The sequence below is a fragment of the Lycorma delicatula genome, chromosome 2, assembly GCF_047948215.1.
Source record: "Lycorma delicatula isolate Av1 chromosome 2, ASM4794821v1, whole genome shotgun sequence".
In the NCBI taxonomy this organism is placed as follows: domain Eukaryota; kingdom Metazoa; phylum Arthropoda; class Insecta; order Hemiptera; family Fulgoridae; genus Lycorma; species Lycorma delicatula.
The window spans coordinates 180,048,841-180,074,499 of NC_134456.1; positions in this window are offsets into that span (position 1 = coordinate 180,048,841).

Here is a 25,659-nt window from a genome sequence, read left to right on the forward strand (position 1 = left end):
CATCGCTATTCAGTTAGGCAAATCTGAAGAACGAGTAGGCCACATTATCGAGCGATTGGGTTACCGTAAAATCTGTGCACGGTGGTTATCGCGCAAAGTAACGGACGAACACAAGCAGCGTCGTGTAGAATGTTGCGAAGAACCTTTACATCGTTATCGTGCCAAAGGAAACTACTTCCTTTTCAACATTGACGGGAATGAGAATTGGGTACATCATTACGACCCGGGAGAAAAAAGGCAAAGCATGGAATAAAAACATTCCGAATAGCCAAAACCCAAAAAAATCAAAACTCATGTCTCGGCGAAGAAACTGCTTTTGACGGTGTTTGGGGACGCCAAACACGTTTATGTAGCCGAGTATCTGAAACATGGGACGACTGTGAACTTCGAACGGTAGATTGAGACGTTAAGAGAATTCAGACGACGAGTATGTCGCGTTCGAAAGACCAGTATGCCCATAATCTTGCAACATGACAACAACCGGCACGCCACTACAGAGGCTCTCCGCAAGCGAAGTTGGAGCCTATTCCGCATCTGCCATACTTGCCGTATTTGGCTTCGTGTGACTTCACTTCTTCCCTATCTCAAGAAGGAACTCAAAGGTAATCATTACACCACCGACGATGAAGTGAAGGAAGCTTCACTTGGATCCGAAAAAGACGGCCAGAATTTTTCAGAGATGGAATGCAAAAACTTGTCACACGTTGGAAAAAGTATATCAGTGTAAACGGACATTATATTGAAAAATAAATACTGCATTTTTTAGCCAAGGTGTTGTACTTTTATTCGTTGTTTTTATTGTATTCCAATATTTCTTTTCATACCCACCACGGCACGCACATATGTGCAAAATTTATCAGCCAAGCCTCATATATTAATAAAATATAATAAAGTAACTGTTCTGATCACGGCATACTGTAGTAGACTTACAAATATAATTACCTAACTTAGGTACACCACAACATCTATATGCCTACAAGCGCCCATGATGATGATGATGAGGTAAGGTGTGTATACGAAGAGATTGATGAAGCAATTAAACACGTAAAAGGAGATGAAAATTTAATAATAGTTGGAGATTGGAATGCAAGCATTGGAAAAGGCAAGGAAGGAAATATAGTGGGTGAATACGGACTGGGCAAAAGGAATGAAAGAGGGGACCGTCTTATAGAGTTTTGCACGAAGTATAATTTAGTAATTGCCAACACCCAATTTAAAAATCATAGTAGAAGAATATACACTTGGAAAAAGCCAGGCGATACTGTAAGGTATCAGATAGATTATATCATGGTTAAGCAAAGATTTAGAAATCAACTCGTTGACTGCAAAACTTACCCTGGAGCAGACATTGATAGCAACCATAATTTGGTGACAATGGAATGTAGATTGGGGTTTAAAAACCTGAAGAAAAGGTGTCAGATGAATCGGTGGAATTTAGAGAAGCTTGAGGAAGAGGAGATAAAGAAGATTTTTGAGGAGGACATCGCAAGAGGTCTGAGTAAAAAAGATAAGGTAGAAAATGTAGAACAAGAATGGGAGAATGTTAAAAAGGAAATTCTTAAATCAGCAGAAGCAAACTTAAGCGGAATAAAGAGAACTGGTAGAAAACCTTGGGTTTCAGACGATATATTGCAGCTGATGAATGAACGTAGAAAATATAAGAATGCTAGCGATGAAGAAAGTAAAAGGAACTATCGGCAATTAAGAAATGCTATAAACAGGAAGTGCAAACTGGCGAAAGAAGAGTGGATTAAAGAAAAGTGTTCAGAAGTGGAAAGAGAAATGAACATTGGTAAAATAGACAGGAAAGTTAAGGAAAATTTTGGGGTACATAAATTAAAATCTAATAATGTGTTAAACAAAGATGGTACACCAATATATAATACGAAAGGTAAAGTCGATAGATGGGTGGAATATATTGAAGAATTATACGGAGGAAATGAATTAGAAAATGGTGTTATAGAGGAAGAAGAGGAAGTTGAGGAGGATGAAATGGGAGAAACAATACTGAGATCTGAATTTAAGAGAGCATTAAAAGATTTAAATGGCAGAAAGGCTCCTGGAATAGACGGATGACCTGTAGAATTACTGCGCAGTGCAGGTGAGGAAGCGATGGATAGATTATACAAGCTGGTGTGTAATATTTATGAAAAAGGGGAATTTCCGTCAGACTTCAAAAAAAGTGTTATAGTAATGATACCAAAGAAAGCAGGGGCAGATAAATGTGAAGAATACAGAACAATTAGTTTAACTAGTCACGCATCAAAAATCTTAACTACAATTCTATACAGAAGAATTGAGAGGAGAGTGGGAGAAGTGTTAGGAGAAGACCAATTTGGTTTCAGGAAAGGTATAGGGACAAGGGAAGCAATTTTAGGCCTCAGATTAATAGTAGAAGGAAGATTAAAGAAAAACAAACCAACATACTTGGCGTTTATAGACCTAGAAAAGGCATTTGATAACGTAGACTGGAATAAAATGTTGAGCATTTTAAAAAAATTAGAGTTCAAATACAGAGATAGAAGAACAATTGCTAACATGTACAGGAACCAAACAGCAACAGTAACAATTGAAGAACATAAGAAAGAAGCCGTAATAAGAAAGGGAGTCCGAGAAGGATGTTCCCTATCTCCGTTACTTTTTAATCTTTACATGGATCTAGCAGTTAATGATGTTAAAGAACAATTTAGATTCGGAGTAACAGTACAAGGTGAAAAGATAAAGATGCTACGATTTGCTGATGATATAGTAATTCTAGCCGAGAATAAAAAGGATTTAGAAGAAACAATGAACGGCATAGATGTAGTCCTACGCAAGAACTAGTGCAAGAAAATAAACAAGAAGAAAACAAAAGTAATGAAATGTAATAGAAATAACAAAGATGGAGCACTGAATGCGAAAATAGGAGGAGAAAAGATTATGGAGGTAGAAGAATTTTGTTATTTGGGAAGTAGAATTACTAAAGATGGACGAAGCAGGAGCGATATAAAATGCCGAATAGCACAAGCGAAACGAGCCTTCAGTAAGAAATATAATTTGTTTACATCAAAAATTAATTTAAATGTCAGGAAAAGATTTTTGAAAGTATATGTTTGGAGTGTCGCTTTATATGGAAGTGAAACTTGGACAATCGGAGTATCTGAGAAGAAAAGATTAGAAGCTTTTGAAATTGTGGTGCTATAGGAGAATGTTAAAAATCAGATGGGTGGATAAAGTGACAAATGAAGAGGTATTGCGACAAATAGATGAAGAAAGATGCATTTGGAAAAATATAGTTAAAACAAGAGACAGACTTATAGGCCACATACTGAGTCCTGGAATAGTCGCTTTAATATTGGAAGGACAGGTAGAAGGAAAAAATTGTGTAGCCAGGCCACGTTTGGAATATGTAAAACAAATTGTTAGGGATGTACGATGTAGGGGGTATACTGAAATGAAACAACTAGCACTTGATAGGGAATCTTGGAGAACTGCATCAAACCAGTCAAATGACTGAAGTTAAAAAAAAATTATATATATATATATGTAGAGCCTTTTCAATATTACTATTTAAAATTGATTTTAATCTGATAAAATAATTACATACTGCATACTAAATTATCTTTATGGTTATTACTTTTTATAAGTAACTTATACAAAATGTATCCAGCATTTCAACTTTCAACATTACTTAAAAATGGGAGAAAAATTTAGACTGAACTAAATGTTTCTGAAAGTATTAAGATTGATGCAAACTTATTTCATCCTTTACAATACAAGTTTTTAGGTAGTAGTTGAATTATTAATAATAATAAAATAGTTATTATAAACGCATACGTATTTTAAATGTATGAATATTATTATTATTATTAAATGTATGAATCCTAGAACTTCATAATTTTAATGGGAAAGCCCAATATAAAATCAAAATACAATAAAAACATTGAAAAAATAGCTAAATACATATGTGCGGGAGAATGGGCCTCAGTCACGACTGAGGCCCTAGCCACCTTCGTAATGGTTTTAAAGCCACAGCTTTAAAACCTTCCCTGGGATAATACGAATGTATCCTCTTAATTTGAAAGCAATTGGTCGGTTGGTTTTCGCGTGATGCCATTGCATACAGACAAACTTTCGGGTTTTTTTATATATAAAAATTAAGGAAAATAAAGGATATAATTAAGGATATAATAAAAATTTTTTTACTTGTTTTCCATTAACCCTTTACGGTTTGCTGCTGTTTATATAATTTTTTAAAATTATATAATTTCATAAAATGTACAAAATTATTCATTTAATCTTTTTGAGGTTGGTGCCAGATTAAGGACGCAAAATAACTTAACACTTGATTTGGAACAGACTTCAAAATTTTTCAAGAAATGGCAATATATTATTTTTCTATGTCTCTACACTTTACAGCGTTTTAATATAATATTAGAGTTTTATTATAATTTTATATTTTAAACAAAATAAGTTTCGTTTTTTTTCATCCTTTTTGGCATATGTTATGTTTCATCTGAAGAGATGGTTTTTCTCTTTTAATGAATTTATTTGTTCTCTATAACTGATGAATCATCGGTCATTTCCATATTAATGATAATAAAGATAATTCGTATTAGTTCGTCGGAATAGTAGTTAGTTTTCTATAATATCATAATTACAAGGTATGTGTGTGTGGGTTGCGCGCCCGCTCTTGTGTATAATATATATATATAATATGTTAATGTTAATGGAAGGATTTGGGTGGTAAGTAAACTTTGTGCTTGTTTGGTTAATATCAAAGCAATGTTCTTGGTACTTATGATTACAAGTATTTTAATTGATGCATTAAACAAAGGTAAGTTGGTGTTTTAGTAAATTAAATTAGTATTTCTCTTCGTTTAGTATAATACAGTGAGAGGTCTCTTATGAGAAGTTTCCTACTATGGATAACAAAAACACATCGGGCACAGACAACACGTTCAGAAGACATTTGAAGTCCGTTTATATCGTTTGTTTATTGTATGTAGTGCTTACCAATTAACAGGAGCACTAAAATAGCACCTAACCGTTAGTCCGCAAGTAGTCGTAGCTTATTAGACTAGCACTAGAAGCGGGGTACTTAATTATGTTTTACTCTGCGATGTTGAAATTCTGTTTATTGTGGTAGATTTATTTGCTTATCCGCTTATTAAATTCCAGAATTATCCTTAATTAAATTTCTTTTATTTATTTAATTACACAACTTTTAAAGTATTACAAGTAATATTAATTTAGTGTACTTTTTAATTAAAAACTTTAATTTTAAAATTATTGTCTTGATTTAATAACAGTTAAGTAATCGTGTTGAATTACAATTAATCCTGCTACTTTCATTAGTAATTGATTTACGTTGAATGTGGGTTAGCTGACTAGCTCTTTTTCCATTTAATAAAACCGATATCCTCTTTCATGTATTAGTATACGTTAGTGTTATCGGTTAAATAGTAATTTAAGTTCTTTCAATAAATTTTAACCGATCAATGATTAGCTGTCGGAAGTTAAATCTTTTTTTCTTTCTAAGTATGTTGCTTATTTAAAAAGTAAAAATACCTGATATTTTTTTTTTTTACCTACGCCAGATTTGTTTAAAATTTTTGTTTTTGTTATTAATTATACGGTTTTTTTTTATTCAAGGGAGCCGTTTTAAATTAAAAAATAAGGAGTATGTTGTATATTTTTTTTTACCTTACAGTTTGCGATTTCATAATTTAACGGGTGTTTAAAAAATAACGCAACCCTAATTTTGATGATGTACATTCGAACTATTTTTTTACTATGTTCTACTCAAAAATAACTGATGTGGATACTAGATGACTTCCTTGTACGCATATAAATTACATATACACATTTTTTTTAAATGAAAAGATCATAAAATTTTATTTCATTAATACCTTTTGATATTTTTTTTATTTTTTTTTATTGCATTATTTATCGTATTTTTTTATAATCAGGTTAATATTATTAATAAATCAATATAGTTCAATTAAAAAAAAAAGAAAAAAATAGATAAAAAAAACGATGAAATCGGATTTGAACCGATATGCCCTTCCCCTTGTAAAATCCAAATATTTCGTTAATTAAGATTTTATATGGCTACAACTCTGGAACTATTGGAAATAGGTACCATTTATGATATGTCGCTGAAAAGCTCTGAATGAGGGCTTATTACTGCAGTTCAAAAAGTCTAAAATCCAATTTTTTTAGATTTTGGGCTTTTTTGGACACTTTTGGTTCAGTCGATTGCAATCAAAAGGGGAGGAGCACACTAGATGTTACAACAGTCTTAAATCCAAAATTTCAACATCCTTCGGGTAATTGTTTTTGAGTTATGGGAGATACGTACGTACATACAGACTTCACGCCGCAACTAGTCAAATTGGATTCAGGGATGGTCAAAATGGATATTTCCGTTGAAATCTGTAAACCGAAATTGTTTACGATCACAATACTAAAAAAAAATTGTTATGCATCTCTAATTTTACTATAATTGTCAGCAACTTTGTTTTAGATCCTTTTTTAAATGTTATTCATTAAATGTGCATTCGTATTATCCCAGGGAAGGTTTTAAAGCCGTGGCTTTAAAACCATTACGAAGGTGGCTAGGGCCTCAGTCGTGACTGAGGCCCTAGCCACCTTCGTAATGAAGTTGTCAATTAAAGATATTTATTAAAGAAGAAAAAGATTAATAATTCACAATTAAATTAATTTCTGTCAATGTGGTAACAGAAATAAGTTGTAAAGTTTTCATCGTCAAGGGTGTACTTTTAGTTAACATTGTTACTACTATTCTGTCGTTTATAATTTAATTTCTTTTTCATGTTTCTACAAAGCCTGAAACTTTAATTGTTATTTAACAGCATTATTCATACAACCACGAGTGAAAAAATTCTGTGAGGGTCTTGGCTAGACGAGAACGGCGGGCGAAGCGAGTTCTGCAGGGATCCAGGGGGAGGGACCCCCGAGGTAGTATATATATGTACACACCATCTATGTAAATGGAACCAATAAGATTTAAAAAGAAAAATGTTTAATCTTTATTTTTAGAAATAACTTTCTTCAAGTTACATGGAAAAAATGTAATGGGAAACGAAGAAGGAACTTTCTCCACAAAGTAAAAAGTACGTAATACAGAATAATAAAAAGAATAAGTTGATTTGGGGAAAAGGATTGAGTGTTAAAGAATTGACTGTAAAAATTAATTAAGGATTGAATGCATAACTTAAATAGAATTAATAATAATAAATACATACATAAACACTTCAAAACATCGTTATCCTCTCTTTAAGTGTCACTTAATGTAACCGACTTCATTTATTCTGAATACTTTCAACCATGTAGATAAGAGGTACATAAAAATTTAAATAGCTAGATACAAATCATATTCTTAAATTCACAAAATATATTTGATTATTCTAAGCAAGCACTTTTCGGTGTTCTGCCTTGTGAACAGATATTTTATTGTTACAGGAATATCAATTTACTTGTATTATTTATCTTAATGAGGACGACACCTATAACGGTACGAAATAAATAAATTTTGTAATTAAATTACATAATATTGGAAGCGAATTTTTTATTTTCATAAAATTCCCAGAAAGAATACGGACTCAGCATGGTAGGTGCGCCTATTTCCTGTATAAATGGGGTAAAACACCGACGCCCCTTTGTGAGTGTGGTGAAAATCAAGCTATCAGACACATCACAGAAGTTTACCCTAGGACAGCTTATGAAGGGAATCCTGTAGATTTCCTGATGGTGACTCCAGAATCAGTAGCATATATTAGTTTGTTAAAACTGTTTGTAATGTTGACTGTAATTGGTGTTATGTTTTGGTGCCATACGCTAAATAAATAAATCCCAGAAAGAATGTATTTTAACTTTTATTTTCAGCTATTATTTAGCTGTGATTAGAGATTAACATAAAACTGTGGTTGTAAATCCTCTTTAGGGATGGATGTTCTGACCGATCGTCAGAACAAAAAGGAAAAATAAACTAAAGCTAAGAGAATAAGACTTATTGGTTTTTCACCCGTGTTTCTGTCATGATACCGTTTCAAGAATAAGCAAGACAGTGGCACTGGTATGGATCCCGGGTCATTGAGGTATTCCACGGAACGAACGGATTGATGAAACATCCAAGAAAGCGGCAACAAATGGCCTCCGATTAGAATTAACATGCAAGAAAGACTTCATGATGACAGCTCGTGTCAAACTACGTACTCAGTAGAAAAAGTTCTGGCTGCTAAGTCCTTCCGCAGCCTTACATGGCATCCGGGAGAATGTGTTCGAGAACCCTTTTATCCCAAACAAGAGATGAGAGCAAGTCATCCTAACTCGGCTGAGAATTGGACACATAAAGGTAACCCACGCCCATCTATTTGGCTCCCTCAGAAGAACTGTCAGGGGTGCAATGCAAAATGGTCCGTAAACCACTTACTTACTCATAAACCGCTCAATGTGCGGGTGTATTCGACAACAATTAAACCTGGGTTCAGATGTGAAGTGTTTACCCAACCAGAAGAAATACGTCAATAGACTTTTACTGTTTCTCTCTGATAGTGGGATGAAGAAATTAATTTAGCTGTTTTGCTTACGTTAGATCCGTTACGGAATACTGTATGGACAGTGAAAATAGACTAGTGGTGATGTTCTAATACTTATTGCCCATTTATTATTATTGTTCTAGTTTGTGTTTGTTTAATTATTATTTGTGATCATGTAATTATATTTAAGTCGCTAATGACTATTATCGTTGATGCGACTATAAATAAACGTAGAAAAAAAATTAAAACATTAAAATGAATCGACGTTAGAACATAGTAAATTGATTACTGTGAAAATAAATAAACGATCTCAAAGAAAATAGCATAAAAATAAATATTTATTTCTTTGTATCCCTATTATTTATTATTCCTCTGATTTCTGTACCTGTGTTAAACCAAGCGAATACAAAATTGTACACTCGCAAGTGCATATTCATAATTAAGCTTTTTAGAATTTAGATTATTTAGCTTACATTTCATCTAAGAGTTGGGTAATAAGCAGGTAAAAATGGGATCAAATTATTTTTACTCCATCCTAATAAGGTAAGTGTAAAAACGCGTTCCATTCCGAATAGATAACAAAATGAAGTTTTTGCTTCTTTTGTTATTTTAACTTAAGGATTCCATTCTAAATGAACAATATAAGTGCATTTTCATTAAATCCAAAGTGCTTCAATGGCAGTGTAGATCCGCCAGTGTGTACGAAGAGGTGTACACGTAAATGTGTTAAGGTTTTATACCGATTCGGTGACAAACGCCACTAGGCGCCATTTTTAAATTACACAATGTTCCTTAAAAACCTGAATCTATATTACTTTGTTCATGATTTTCCTTCACCTTAACTTTTGAGGACCAGAGACTAGTCAGGGGTCGAGATGATGAAAAAAGTACTTAATCCTGCACTATTTTTTAAAAAAACTTGATTAATTTAATATTCAAAAAATAATTTCTGTACTAATAATTAATAATAATTTCGTATTATTTTTTTTTGTGGGATAATAATAGTCCGAAATAATAGGTAAACATTTAATAAGAAATGATATCTCAATTATACCACAATAAGCATACAATCTTTACCTGCACTTAGGAAAACCCTAAAAGTTGATTTACTACAGAAACCTAAATCAGCTACCGATGAAATATGCCTACTACAAAGGAATAAAAATAATAAAATATTTATTAACTTTTTTTAACTCATGTCTTTATTTTAGTGAAAATTCATTTAAATATAAGGATACTTTATACAGATATTCCCATTTTTAGATAAAAAATACATCGCGCTCAACATATATCACTTTTTTAATTTTTTAGATATTACTTGCTTACTAATAAAATTACTCGAAGTTCAAACCGGAAATCAGCAATTTACGATTACAATGTTTTTTGAATAATGTGAGAATAATTTTGCTAATCGTAAAGATCGTTTAATTAACTTAAATTAAAAAAAGCAAATTCTAATACATCGGGAATTCAATTATCACCCTATCGTAACTAGTTAGTAATTCATGATGTACTGGATACAATTTCGGTGAATTTATCATGTTTAATTCGAAAATGATTGCAATAATAAATAATTGTTAAAATAAAAACGATTTTTAGTCAAACTATTAACGAATTCCAGAAAAAAGTAGTTGTTTAGAAATAACGTATTGTTAACTCTGCAAGTAATATTACGGTATAATCGATGTAAAACCATATCGTTCAAACAGCCGACACGGCCTAAAGTAATTACGTACGCGATCCAAATACAATTCAAAATGATAAACTAAAAAAAAACGGTAAACGATAAACGGAAAAATTATACGTATAACAGTTACAATACTAAATTACGATGAGTTCGTTTTAAACCGATATGCCTGTACGTTTACAAATATAAAAAGAACATAAAACTTTATTTCAAAACATAAATTTAATCATTAAAACTAATACTACCCTACAAATTGTTAATTATTCATGATAAAAAAAAAATTTCAATTAATTTCAGTCGATAAAATGAATAAAAATTAATGCATTAAAAATTATTGCCAACTGCAATAAGAATATAATTTTAAAATAGAAGTTTCGTTTCATTATTCAACAGTACAATAAATCAAGCCAAAAAAATTTATAAATGGTAATCGTCGGTTAAAATTGCATAATTATAGCAATACTTAAGTTCAGAACAAAAAAAAAACTCACACGCAGTTCTACGCAAGAAGATCGACTTTCGTTAATTTAATTTGGTTTAATATTACTGATAACAGATATCGTTAATTTAATTTGGTTTAATATTACTGACAATAGATGCCGCAGATAAAGAAACGTCAACGTTCCAACCTGCAGCATAACGAACCATACTTCTAACTTGTCGCTCAAATCTTTTATACCTTAAATTGTGCGTACTCAAGAACGACTTCACCAATCTTCATAAAATTTTCACATGCACAACTTCAGATAAACTACTACAGCATATTTAAATTTCAATGAAATCGATCAAATAGTTTGGAGATTTTCGAGCTTCAAAATTTTGTATTAGGACTATATATATATTTATCCCGCAGCAGAATGATGAAAATGATTAATACCCTGATGATTTTACAGAGTTTTAAAAACGACCTTCCTTTTCCAAATGAAAAGTAATTTTAAAAAACGTTCTATGAATATTTTTAAATCAGTAGTAAATTATTACAAAATCAATCCTTTGCTAAGATTTTTCGCAAGTATTTCCAAATAAGAATTTTTCCAAACAATATCAAAAACGCTTTTTAATAACGTTAAAATTCCTTTTAATATAATTTTTGTTCGGTAGCTGCATAAAAAGATTTACTGAGTTACAATGCTTTGAAATTATTACTCTTTTCGTATACTTTAAAAACCAACTATAAATTGTCAATTTTCACGATTTACTTCAGAATAAAGTTTTTTAAATAATTTACTAGTAGTAAACTCAATAACATTTAAGTTAGCCCTTTACTTGATTCAGATTACACAAATTGTGCTTTATTTATTTATGCGTAGTTATTAACAATTTGAAAAACGGGAAACGTCTTATCCAAACTTTTATTAGCTTATAAAGACTATTAAATAAACCTATTTTTCTACGGCTGTGTTATATTATAACGTTTAAAAAAGCGGCTGGAACCTGTACCATAATGAAGGTCATTATGAAGTAAATTTTCATTATGATACAGGTGTTCAACCGATCAAAAGCCTACTCGTTTCAACAGCCGATCAATCAGAAGCGGGTACTATTTAATGTATCAGCTGTTCTTTTACTTTGATTTTAATCCGATTTAGTAATTAGCAAGGAGAGGTTAATTTGAAAGTACACCGTTGTATTTTAACACGGTAAGTTGGGTGATAATTCCGTGTTTTATTTCAATCAATTCTGGTGATAAGGCAGCTAAATAAGAGGAATTTTACATATTTTAAAAGGGTTACCCTTAAACTTTTTTTTAACTAATCACTCACAGTTTTTCCTTTTGTTAATTATGTCGGATTCTGAGGAAGAAATGTCTATAATACCGACCAATATTAAAAAAAGGCAAAACTTATGACTATTGCCATAAAAATGTATGTTTTTGAAAAATTAAAAGAAAAATACTCTGTAAGCATTGATAAAAATTAACAATCCCAGTGTTTTCTCAGCTGTAGAAAAAAAATCGGTGTGCAGCTCTCTATAATGGTCATTAATGCACTCTTGCGAAGTTTCAGAAACTCGTACTAAGTTTACAATTTACTCGTACTCGTGCATTAATGGCTATCATTATAGGCTCGCTGCGTAATGTTCTATTATATACTGAAAATGATTTGATAAAATGCTATCAAAAAGACTATATTCAGAACACGTCATTTTACAGCGTAGTTATTTCATGAAGGTAGAAATTTTCGGAATTCTTCCTTACAATTGGATTAACTTTTATTACAGATTAATGAGATAGGAACCAAATAAAGGCAACTTAAAAAGTTATCACCCTTTATTACTATTAAATTCTATTTACAATTTTTTTTTTCAAATATATCATCAAGCAAGTACAAGATTAAAGTTAGGTTTTTAAAAAGGGCAAGTTGGGTGATAATTCCGTCAATTATATTTCACTCAATTCTTGTGATAAGGCAACTAAATAAGAGGAATTTTACAAATTTTAAAAACGTTATCCTTATATATTTTTTTTGTTACATCCTTGTTTTGGAGTTATATGGAAAAATATTTCACTCTTCCCTGTCCCTTAAAATTAACAGAACAACCGATTGTAGTGGTATGATTGATTCCTAAAACATAAATAATAAAACAAGAGCTACACTCAATTTTCATTGCTGTACTGCTTTTTTCCTTTTTATTTAAAGGATTTGTCGGACTTCCATTTTTTATTAAATTAATTTAAAAACAATTTTAACTGTTGGGCTCTTTGAACAAATAATTATCATTTTTTTAAGTAAAAATTAAACAAAACTTCTACTTTTAAGGATAGATGTTAAAATTAAAACCTGTTTGATATGGAGAAATTATTCTAATCCTCTGATAAGGTACGAAAATTATTTCGACAGTGACAATGAATTATTTAAAAATGTATAACAAAATGTTAAAAATATTAAACATTCCAGTTTTTACAAGTTGGGACTTTGTGTTCCCCTAATCTCCGATAAAAATGATACTCCTCGCCTCCACGTAACGTCTCATTTATAGAACAAAAATAACGAAAACTCAAATCGGTTTGTTGAAATATTAAAAAAAAATTATAAAAATCAAAACTTTCCTTATTGTTACGCTGTTTACATTAGAATTACTCTTTTTATATCACTTTCAAAATATAACACTTCTTTCTCTTTTTTTCAAAATCCCTTTATTACCCACCCAAGCAATCATATTAGGATTATAGGATAAACCGTTATCGCTAGAGTCCGACATATTAACGCACCACAAATTTAGAACTGTATAGCACTGCGTTCAGTAGTTTTGAAATCTAGGTGTTCTAAAACATCGAGTAATATAAAAGTTCAAACCGGGAATATTTTTTGCCCTTAAAATACTGGTTTGTTATGTAACATAACAGATGAAAAAATGAAATGATGTGAAATAGAGTAATGCATCCGTGGTTTCGGCGAAGGATCCGGTATAGTAATTCTCGAAGTCGGACGATATCGCCCGAATACACAAATTAAGAAATTCAAGAGGGACACCAGACAAGGAGACAGAAACGATCCATATTTCAGCAAAATAACTGAAACTAAAATACTTTTACGCAATACTTTTAACAGTACAATAAAAATAATAATACCAGCTTTTTTTTTAAAAAAAAAAAAAAACATATTTTTTACATTCCAAACAGAGTAATAAAGAATCATAAATATTAACAATATATTGGTAACCACCTAATTGTATTTAAAGTAATTAAATACTTGGTTAATAATTTTCGGTCTCGTTCCTTGGAGGAGGGAGTTGATGAAATACAATAATTTGTCTAAAATTTTGGTAGCTCAAATTTCAATCAAACTTCTTAGTTCAGACCGATTAACATTATAATTAGGTGATCGAGGTAATTATCTATTTTTTAATTAATTTTTTAATTATATTTAAGTCATAACATTTCTTTTCATTATTTGAACAAAACTGAAAACATACTAATAAATGAAACGTCATGATATATCATATGTAAAATATTTCAAATAAAATATTTCGTTCTTTCAATAACGTTTTAATGATATTATTTTTAAAAATGAGTAATTGAAAATACCGAATTTTGCAGGAATAAAAATTATAATAAATTTAATTGCGTAATCGAACAAACAAGGTAATAGTACAAAGTAATCGTGATAAAGAGTAAGATTAATGAAAAAAGTTAATAAAAAAAAAATAATAATAATAAAGGATCATGAGAAGCAGCCTGATGGTATAGCTAAATCGAACACTGAATGGGTTGAAAAGATAAGTCGTCGAAAAAGGAGATGGTTCAGAAGAAGACAAAACGAGGCGTGAAGAAGATAGAAACTGGGAAAGAGAGAGAGAGAGAGATAAACAAAGTGTGAAAATGAAAGAGAACGGAGCTGTCATTAATGTCAATGAGGCGGGACCTTTCAACTAAATAAGGAACTCCCCGATGGTGGAGCAATTTGCAGGAAGAGTTGAATTTAAACATTCTACAACAATTTAATGGGTGAACAATTGCCGCTTCCACACCTACCTATACCACCCGGTCGTACCGTAGGTAACGACCTAAATTCAGCGAGTGAGCAGGCAAGACGTCTAGAAAGTCTCTCTATCTGTAACTGGCAACAACAAATGATTGTACAGCATTTACGTACTCACTAACGCCAGTTACAGACTTTCGCACGCGTTTGTAACAGCAAGACAAAGAATATCTACACTTAAACGTAAGGAAACAAATAACAAAAAAGAAGAAAATGGCAATAAAGATTAGGAAAACCGTATTTAACTACTACCCGCATGTATCTTGTTACTCATTCAAAACAAAAAAGTAAGCGGGCGTGAAAAGAGACCGGGAGTAAAAGAAAGACGCAAATAAGTTAAAATATAAGATGACTAACTTGCATATGGCATCATAAAGAACTTCAGAACTAAACGTAACAGTATCGTAATATAACAAATTGTTAAATGAAGAAAATAAATCTTTCAAAACGTTAACTACGGAACAACTGGTTGTGGCAGATATGAGCAAGAAATAAATATTACGTTTTTAATCTCAAAAATTTCCATCGATATATTTATTATTTTCTTAAATAAAATAATTCAAACAACGGGAATTTCAGAAGTAACAAATACAGGATACAGAATTTTCAAGGTTAACTACAAACCAGAAGATCTGACCAAAACATTACCTGAATCCTACCTCCCTGTAGATACATTGGATCAAACTAGATGAAAACTAATTAAAAGATTTCTAATTAAAAGTTCATACAGTTCGAATTACTAAGATAATCGTTCGATGAACACACTGAATTGACAAAGTTCATAAAAATCTTTACGATCGCAAAATACGAAAAGCACAATAATCGTTAAGGCAAATAATATCTAGACTGGTGCTGATCCCACATGAGACAAAAACATCATTTACAGCTACATACCGTTGTAATCAACTGTATTATTTCTACTGTAATCCAAAAAAAGAACTACCAAAATCTTTTTTAACGGAATTCATATAAATTCCACGAATTATAATCGGTCGAAGGATATTTTGACTGATGACATCTGCTGCAGAAAGACCAAGCAGCATAGAAAGGCAAACTCGATCAGGAATTACGGAATGTTCTCTGGTACAATCTCCTTTATTAAGATAAACTACAGAACAGTTATAGATTAATCAACAGCAATAAACATACTATAGAATAAATCCACCTTTCCGACACAGTCAAATAATGAACAGCAATAACTAGATCATCTTGGAGGAAGAGGCCGGAATGTACTAAATTAATTGATAAACTTAACAGCTAGACTTCCGCTGAATTGTACAGAAGTACATTACTAAGAGGATATAGTTTGCAAACAAAAATAGTTTTAAATAAATATTATTTGGAGCCCATTACGGTAAAGAAAGGAGCATGATATAAATTAATATTATTAAAAAAAATATATTCTTTATAATTTAAACGATAGATCAGCGTAGAGAATTTACAACACCATTAAAAAAATTTTTTACAGTGTAATTATGTAATAAATCAGTTAGTTAGTTAATGAACTAATACAACTAGAATTGAGCACGGACATTTTTGGAGCGATAAAACACACTGGTTGTTATTGGTGTAGACTGCACCTAGGTAGGAGGTGACAAAGTGCAGGGTATTCGGAATGGTTTAATATCGGTGAATAATGAGTGTAGAGCAATGCTAGTACGGTCATAACGGCCAGGCAATAACAGTAAAATATCAGAGGTAATTACTTTAACGGCGCTACGCGTTCGGCGGCAGCATGAAACAGTGAACAAAACAGTACAACTGCCAACAGAACCGCCGACCGAGCTGGGCCAAGCCAAACCGAACCGAGACAGTAAACGCATATTTTAATATTTGTATTCCATATTTCACGAGAATTTTATGAAGCTAGAATTAATAACAAACGTTAAGAATGTTTAGAACAGTATTAAGTTCTTTTTTTCCTTTTATCTTTTTGACATAACGCCTAAGTAGCTTGTATGCAAACAAACATTACTGCAAATTCGTTCTCAAAACTCCATGTAATTCTGTCATCAAAAAGCATAAGTTTTACTGTATCAGATTATTTTAATTCAATATCCTTACAAATTACCCTTATTTTTACACCTTAATGGTTAATTTTATTAACCTTTCAGTTTGCAAAAAGTAAGTTAACAAGTCATCTATACCGCCTATATTTCAATTTCGACTGATCACTAAGTCCAATTCTAATTTCCTTAAAGCAGTTGGGAACCGCGTCCACCGGTGTCACAGAGACCGATTCCCTAATCTCGATGAAGGCGTGGCTATCGCGCAAAGGATTTTAGGTTAGGTAGCATACACTATATAGTAGGTAGACCTTTGTTTTATTCTTCTTGGGCTGTGAAAATCAGTAAAAAATCTGTGACCCCCCCCCCCCAACACCAATGAGACGACAGTATATTTCAGTTTATTTTATAAATCTGTATGGATAGTTTTTAATTTATTCTAGCACTTATACATTTTCTAATTATTATATTTTAGTACAGTAGTGATGATGAATGTTTAAAAGCCGAAATGCGTATTCTGTTAGTGTTTTATTTTTTTTTACCTTTGTGTATGGTTTCTGAGCCTTTTTATTCCCTATTTTTATTTCTTATATAAGAAATTTTTTTTTTTAATTATTTTATTTTAATAAAACTTAATAAATGTTTTTCGGAATCGTATAACCATACAGGCAAACCGATCAAAAGAATTTCATCGACACAATTCACACTGCTTTTTTAATTTCACTTACTTCAACATTTAATTTAAAATACTTAAAAAACAAATTTTCATTTAATATAATCAAAAAAATTATTTTAATTTTGCTGGCAGCAAATGTTTTACACTCATACATACATACCAACAATGAAATAAATTTTACATTTATAGAAAATATTCTACATATAAATTGTTCAACAAAAAAAAAAAAAAAAAATTAGCAGAAATTATATCCTAATTAACTCTTTTGGAAAATAACAAATATTGTAACCAGAAAATAACCGTTTCTACTGTTACGAGACGGCGTACCCGTCTGAATTGAAATGCAGTCTTAATTTTAATCGAGGCCTAAACTAAATCAACAGGCGAATCATCACTGAACACATATGTTACAGTAAATTTGATTAATCCGGTGATTATGCATAATTTCCGGTGAATCTGATTAATCGCCTCCAACGGTGGAGAATTTAATATATAGTAATTTATTAAACATGTCGGTCATTTTACATATTCTTCATACTAAAATAATAACTCGACCATAGGCAGTAATTCCTGAATTTATTATTTAAACATCAAAACACTACTGTTAATTAATCGAGGTTAGCGAGCGAAGCGAGCTTAGCTTAATTTGGTTAGATTATACTCTAACCAAACATACTTCGCTTCGCTCGCTAACCTCGCCTAATTAACGTTAAATATACAAATTATATTTGTTATTCACCTACATTAGAGGCGATTAATCAAATTCAGCGGTAATATTATGCTTAATCGACAGATTAAACAAATTTACCGTAACATATGCACTCAAACTTAATGTCATGTTCAATTGCGTCACGACTACAATAAAATGGAATTGATCCAACAATAGAACACAGAAAATAATTAAACTAAAAATTTTAAAAATCTTATATCTTCTAGTTAGGTCAGAAAATATATAAATATAGAAGTTGCTACATCATACATAGGAAAGGTGGACCTATATTAAATTCTTTAAATTAGCGGACAATCCAATGTCCAAACCAAATAAGAAACGATCGATATGGAAAGCAGCAAAGCATAGCGAGTACAGATACTGATGTTCGTTCGGTATATAAAGTGTTGTTCGTCGGGTTCGTTGGAGAGAGAAGATAATGCGGGATCGCGGTTGCGCCCTTGAGATTAGAACCGAGGCAGTCTGGCTAAACCTCTAATACCCTCCTCCGCCCGACCGGGCTTAATTAGCTTTTATTAGTTACCCCTTCCTAAAAGCACGTACATTTGTTACTCCTGCCGAACCAGAAGCTAAGGGATTTCCTATTAATGGACCCTCCTAGATGTTAATTTATAAGACCCTGATAACACTTGTCGTAAAACCAATCCCGTCCTGATAATTACACGATGTGTAAACTCAAACGGTCGGTGTGCAAAGCGAATTATGCCCATTATTATTATTACTACTGTTATACCATTTAATGCATTTTACATTCAAACGATAGCACAGAAACCGAGCAAACAAACAAAAAGGTACAGAAAATTTGACATCAGCTAATCAGCCTGTAATAAAATTCCTCAAATACCCAAATTTTAAAATCAATATAAAATAATATTAACGCTAAAATATATAACTTTATTGATTCTTTAATTTTTATAGAGAATTCGTAAACATTATATGGATTATATCTTGTAAAAATGTCATAAATTTTATCTTCATCACAGATCGTTAACATGAACCTGCTTATATGATATTAATCTCAGATGCATGTGTCTCGGGAAATGTCGCCCAAACTTAAGGGACTACTGATTCAGGTAATAAATATAAATAAAAAAATTCGTATTGATAAATGTGCTAACTCGCTTTATTTTCTTTCTGTCCGCTGCTTTGGGATTTTTTTTCAATAAAAGTTTATATCTTAAAAATTGATTGAGATATTTTAATGAAATTTTTATCAGCAGCTACAAAATAAGTTTCAAAATATTAACCCTAAAAATTTCACAATGGCGGCGGCCATTTAGATTTTTTATTCATTAATAGCTTTGTAAAAATAGTTTTATCGAATTATGTTTTATTAAATAAAATTAATTAAACAAATTTTAAGTTGAGATTTGTAAAGCTTTTTATTAATTTTATAGCTGAAATTGTAAAAACACAAAAATTATGCAGTTATATTACTAAAAACATAAATTATTAATAATTTTAGTTCAATTAGTGAAAGAAATAGAAACTGGCACAAAATTGTCAAAATCTGACTGAAACTTTCGTCACAAATTGAATAATAAAAATTAATGTCATTAGTAATAGAATAAGCAAAAAATTGTCAAACTCCATAATTTTGCGATTCCCTTTTACAATTTCAGCCATAACTATTTGTTTATCAACCGATTAGAACAAATTCATTTTGATCTTAATTAACATTTTATCTAATATACATAATTTGATAAAACTAATATTTACGAAACTGGTATGTTAAAATATTATAATGGTGCCATATTGGAAATTTTACATTTATTTATTTTGTAGATGTTGTAGGTACAAGTTTTATTAAAGTTACTCAATCTGATTTTAAGATATAAAGTTTAAAAAAAAACACTTGGCGGACGTACGAAAAATTAAGCGAGATAGGACATTTGTCCAGGTAAACCTTTTTACTTACAGTATTTTTTATGTTGTGAATTTGTCCCTAAGTTTGGTCGACACCTCCCGACACACTCTAGATCAGTGTTTCTCAACGCAACTGATACTACAGACCAATAAAACTTTTAATCTTGTGTTGTGGACCACACAAAAAGTTGCATACCAAACTGAAAAAAGAGGAGAGGTTTTTTTAATAATTGACGGAATAATAAAAATTTCAGTCAGTACTACTTTTGTAATAAAGATCGTGCACCAGACGCTCCGGTAGAGGAAGAGAAGAAAAAAGTTTTCAAAAGTTATCCCAAGCAATACTTTCTGGAGAAACCCTAGATCTAATTTTCTTTTAGATTCATGCATTGTCATCGAAGACTGTTCTTTGAGCAACATTTTAGAAAAATTGGTTTGTTAGTTGCTATAATTGACCGAAATAAATAAGTAAATAAATAAAAGCAAATTTGAATAAAACCGTGTAATAAAAACATACAAAATCGGAATTTTTGAACTACATTTTTATTAAGGAAGAATATTAAACTTATTGCATTGCAAAGCTAATGTGATTGTTGTGTATTTTTTTCATTTATTAGTTAGTCAATTCCTTGGAAACTATGTTAGTGACTGCTATACGCAAAGCTGAATTGATTTTCATACGATTTCTCTGTTTTATTTTGATGCTAGTCATTGCCGAAAACGTTGATTCACATACTCTAGTTGTTGGAAATAACAATAATACTCCTACGGCTGTTTTGTGCAATTCTGAATATTCACTACGAATTTTAATCCAAAGTTGAATTTAACTTAGCGACTTAAATGATACTTATAATGAGGCATCGAAACACAACTTTATTACTTTTTCTTGTTTCAAACTAGTAACACTGTTTTCTTGTTGTTCAACAAACGGATTTTAAATGCACATATTTCCTCCCGTGCATCTTCCTCTTTTGGATAGTATTGATCAAATTCAGAACTAAATGCTGTTATATGTTCCACAACAATAGCTTTTATATTGTTAATATTTATATCGGCTTCATTAATACATTCTAAGAATGAATGAAACATATCGTAGTTTTTTCCTTTACACGTTTGTACCGTAACAGTAATTTTTCTTGAACACCTCAATTTTATTCCACAATTCAAAAGTGTATTTTCCTTGAATTATTTCCCATTATTTCCTTGCAACTTTAAATTTAAATCGTTTATTAATGAAAAGATAACCGATAAGTAAGCCGGTTTTGCAATCCAATTGTGATCGAGGAAATAATATTAAAATAAAAAAATAATATTTCTTAGTTCTGAATTTTTTGTTTCAAGAAATGTTTCAACTTCTTTTCTTAATTCGTAAAGTCTTGTTAATATTCTTCCCCTTGACAACCATCCTACTTCGGCGTGAATTAATAAATATTCATGTTCAGATCCCATTTCATTGCATAGTTTTGAAAATAGTCCGGAATTCAGTGCATCGCTTTTGATATAGTTTATTACTTTTATCGATTGAATAAGAACGGTATTCAAATCAGGAGACCACTTTTCAGCAGCTAAATGCTCTCGATATATAACACAATGAGTAAAAATATTTTTTTCTTCTGCTACCTCTTAATTTTTGTTTTAAAACTCCCGATGTTTTCCAGTCACATCTGCAACCCTATCAGTGCACAAACCAATAGAAAATTTCCAATTAAGCGAGTTCCTTTCAATATATATAATACTGCAATTATATTATCAGTATAAATATTTCTGAACTAGTTGTACGATTAAAAAGCTCGACAACAAAAAAATTCTTCTTTTATGATATTAATATAACGAACATAACATAACAGCATTGCTTTATCGGTAACATCAGTAAATTTGTCGAGTTGAATACCGAAAAATGATTTGTAACTTTTTGGATTAATTGGTATTCAACATCAGATGCTAATTCACCGATTCTGCGCTGAATAGTATCGTTAGAAAGCGGTAAGATTTACATTTTATCTGCAGTAGCCATACCTTCTTCTTCTTTTTCCTGTTTAGCCTCCGGTAACTACCGTTTAGATAATTCTTCAGAGGATGAATGAGGATGATATGTATGAGTGTAAATGAAGTGTTAGTCTTGTACATTCTCAGTTCGACCATTCCTGAGATGTGTGGTTAATTGAAACCCACCCACCAAAGAACACCGGTATCCACCATCTAGTATTCAAATCCATGTAAAAATATCTGGCTTTACTAGGACTTGAACGCTGTAACTTTCGACTTCCAAATCAGCTGATTTGGGAAGACGCGTTAACCACTAAACCAACCCGGTGGGTTGCAGTAGCCATACCTAGGATTTCAAAAAGCACGTCTATTAAACACGGTTTTATTAAGTCTTCGCCAATAGAATGAGCCTTTTTGCACTTAGCAATTCGTAAATCAATTAACTATGATGCTTTTACGACTAATTTGTCGACATGAAGAATTTTCTTCAAAGACAACTTCTGATTTTTAAATTCAGCACGTTTAAAGCATTGAAGTCTCAGAAAATCTTCTTCCGATTTTGACCGTGAAATAAAACCGTATTTTAAGTAATCCGGGTTATAACGACGAACAAGAAAATATCGTTTTGGTGGGGGTGAGTCTTTTCCAGAATAAATAATATTCGAAGCACTACTGCTACCAGTAGTCGGTTTTTGAAAAAAGTCCATAATACATTTATTTTTTTCTTTTCATTTACTCATTTTTAAGCGTATGAAATATACAAAAAGAAAAAAAATTATCCCAATTATTAAATACACAGTACACATTTACTTTTTATATCAAACATTTACTTTTTATTTTTTATATCAAACAAACAAATAGAAAATTTTCATAATGCTATCTAGAAATTTAACTGTCTAAAACTCAGTAAACAGTATAACAAAACACCTATTTCATACGACTGACAGAAAATGTTTCCTATGTAAACTCTCAGTTGTACGGTAAGCAAGGACTCTGTATTCTCAGTTGTATACATTATTAGCGCTTTTAAAAAAATAAGTAATAATGCATTTGCAACTTGTAAAACTTGCACTTTGTAACTTCTTTACATTTATTACATAATAAATGTAAAGAAGTTAAAGGACCACTAAAATTTGTCTGCGAACCATCAATGGTCCGCGGATCACCAGTTGAGAAACAGTGCTCTAGATATAAGTTTACTATCTGTCATTGAAATAAAATAGATATACAGAGCGTTGTTAAAAGGTGAGGCCGAACTCTAGGAACTGGTTCTACTTAACATACTGAAGAAAAAATGTCCATTGAACATAGGTCCGAAAAAGCACATTTTTCTGTCTGTCCGCCATTTTGTGTTTTTTAAGAAAAAAAATATTTTTCAAGCACGGTTGGAGATAAATCTAATATTTCCTAAGATATTTAAGATTGAAAAATTGAAACGCCCGCCATTTTGAAATTGTTAACGAAGAGGATCGTTATTTTTTTCCTATTAAAAAATGTTAGTTTAAAATAAAGTACAAAATTTTATTGTAGTATTTTCAACCGTTTTTGAAAAATAGTTTTTTTCTTAAAAACATAAAATGGCGGACAGACAGAAAAATGCGTTTTCGTATTTATATTCACTGGACATTTTTTCTTCAGTATATTAAGAACAATCACTTCCTAGAGTTTGGCCTTAATAATAAAATTAAAATGATTCTTTTTATAGAATCTAATTAAAAATAAATTAACAATTAAATTATAAATTACGTAACTAACGATGACAAAAATAAATTTTATAAGGGTATAGTTGTTAGAGATCAAAACTTACTAAAACAGCGTAGTTTATTTAGAAACCACATGTGACATTTATTAAATTATACGGTCGGTTTGATTGAAAAACATTTAGTTAAACAATTTATTCGAGCTTATAATAAGTATAAATTCATTCGGTAATTAAACTAAAGGTAACGATGAAGTTACTAAATATTTAATTTCAACATTAATACGAAATAACCTATATGATAGGCCGACATCATAATCAGACAAATAATACGCACCTCAGGCCTTAGTAATTATAATTATACTAGGTATATTTTTTCCATTTATGAAACGTAAAATAATATAAAATGTTATTAACTTCATGAGGTAAACGTATGAATTTAAAATAAATAAACGTTTAATCGCATTTATATAAACCGTATTGGATGCTTCATATTCTATGCTTAATTGTATTCACAGTACAGCTGTTCGTTAAGGTTTATGTAACAAATAAAACAATTTGACGATATAATTAAAGTGTAATGAAGGATTACTACAGAAACCAATATTTAAGTTACGTTATGAATAAATTTTCTACCGAATACAGACAGTTATACGGTAAGGTACATTAACCTATTAATACGGTATACATTAATCTATTTCTTTTATAAACGTTTCCTATTATTCGTTACAGTTCTGACGAAAGTAAAAATGTACCCGTTCCATAGATACCAGAGGTACTAATCGGATTACGTTTATCATGATGTTCATCATTCGACCGTTCCCAGAGATAAACGAAGTAAAAGTATTACTCCAAGACCGATTATAACTTGCATTTTGGTAAGACAGAAGTGGTGACGTTCGATATATATTCGAGTTACTAAAGAAACTAACAAGAAAACACATCACTTCTCACTTTCCTAGTAAGTACGTCAACGAGAGGTTTGATTTTGACATAGTTCGTGATATTTAAGGAAGTAAATTCTACATGTCAAACCGTTAACAACCGTTTTGGACACGGTATTAAAAGACGGATACATGTAAAGAGAAGGAAATATCTATATTTAATTGATATAGACACATCAATAATTTTATTATACGTAAAGTTTGATTAGAATCGAACACCATTCAAAGCCAATGCAGCATTAATTAGTTGTCATCATGAACTATGAGGTGTTGGATAGTTTCAGATTCACACAAGAAGCACTCATTAACAAACAGGATGATTCAAAAAGGACTTCTCAACTTTAAAAGCATATCAAATTTTATTGAGATAACTTAAAAATTCGGCTGAGGATTCATTTCATCAAGTTTGTCACCCAACATTCACTTTGGTTCGATAAGGCTTCCATTTATAATGCGACATATATCCCACCTGAAGTCGATTTATTTCAGACTGCAGCCAGCAAGTCGGGTGTTACTTCTGCAGCTGCAAGTCTTAGCGCAACAAGATCGACCCGATTTTTAATGAAACTCCACAAGAAAAATCTAGCGTGGTCAAAGCTGGGGAGCGAGGTGGCCATGTAATTGGACTTACACGACCGATCTACCGACATGGAAATCGAGTATAAACAAAATCTCGGACTTCTAGGCGGTATCGAGGTGCCGCCCCGTCTTACTGATAGTAATGACGTTTATCTTCCGTCATTATCGTCTAACTGAGAAATTAGGAAATTTGAAGTATGTCCAGATAAACTATACCGTTTACGGTTACCTCCTAAAAGAAGATCTGCCTATACAGTCTTTGTTTTCTTAGGACATGAAAAACATTGACGTTAGGGCTATCAGAAATGTGTTGCAATGTTCCATAGGGTTCTTGCTACCTCTCAGTCGGGAGTTATGGATAATCACCTTGATGTGAAACGTCGAATCATCACTAAAAATTACACTGTTTGTAAATATATCGTCGTTTGCAATTTTAGACATCATTTCTACACAAAACTTCAG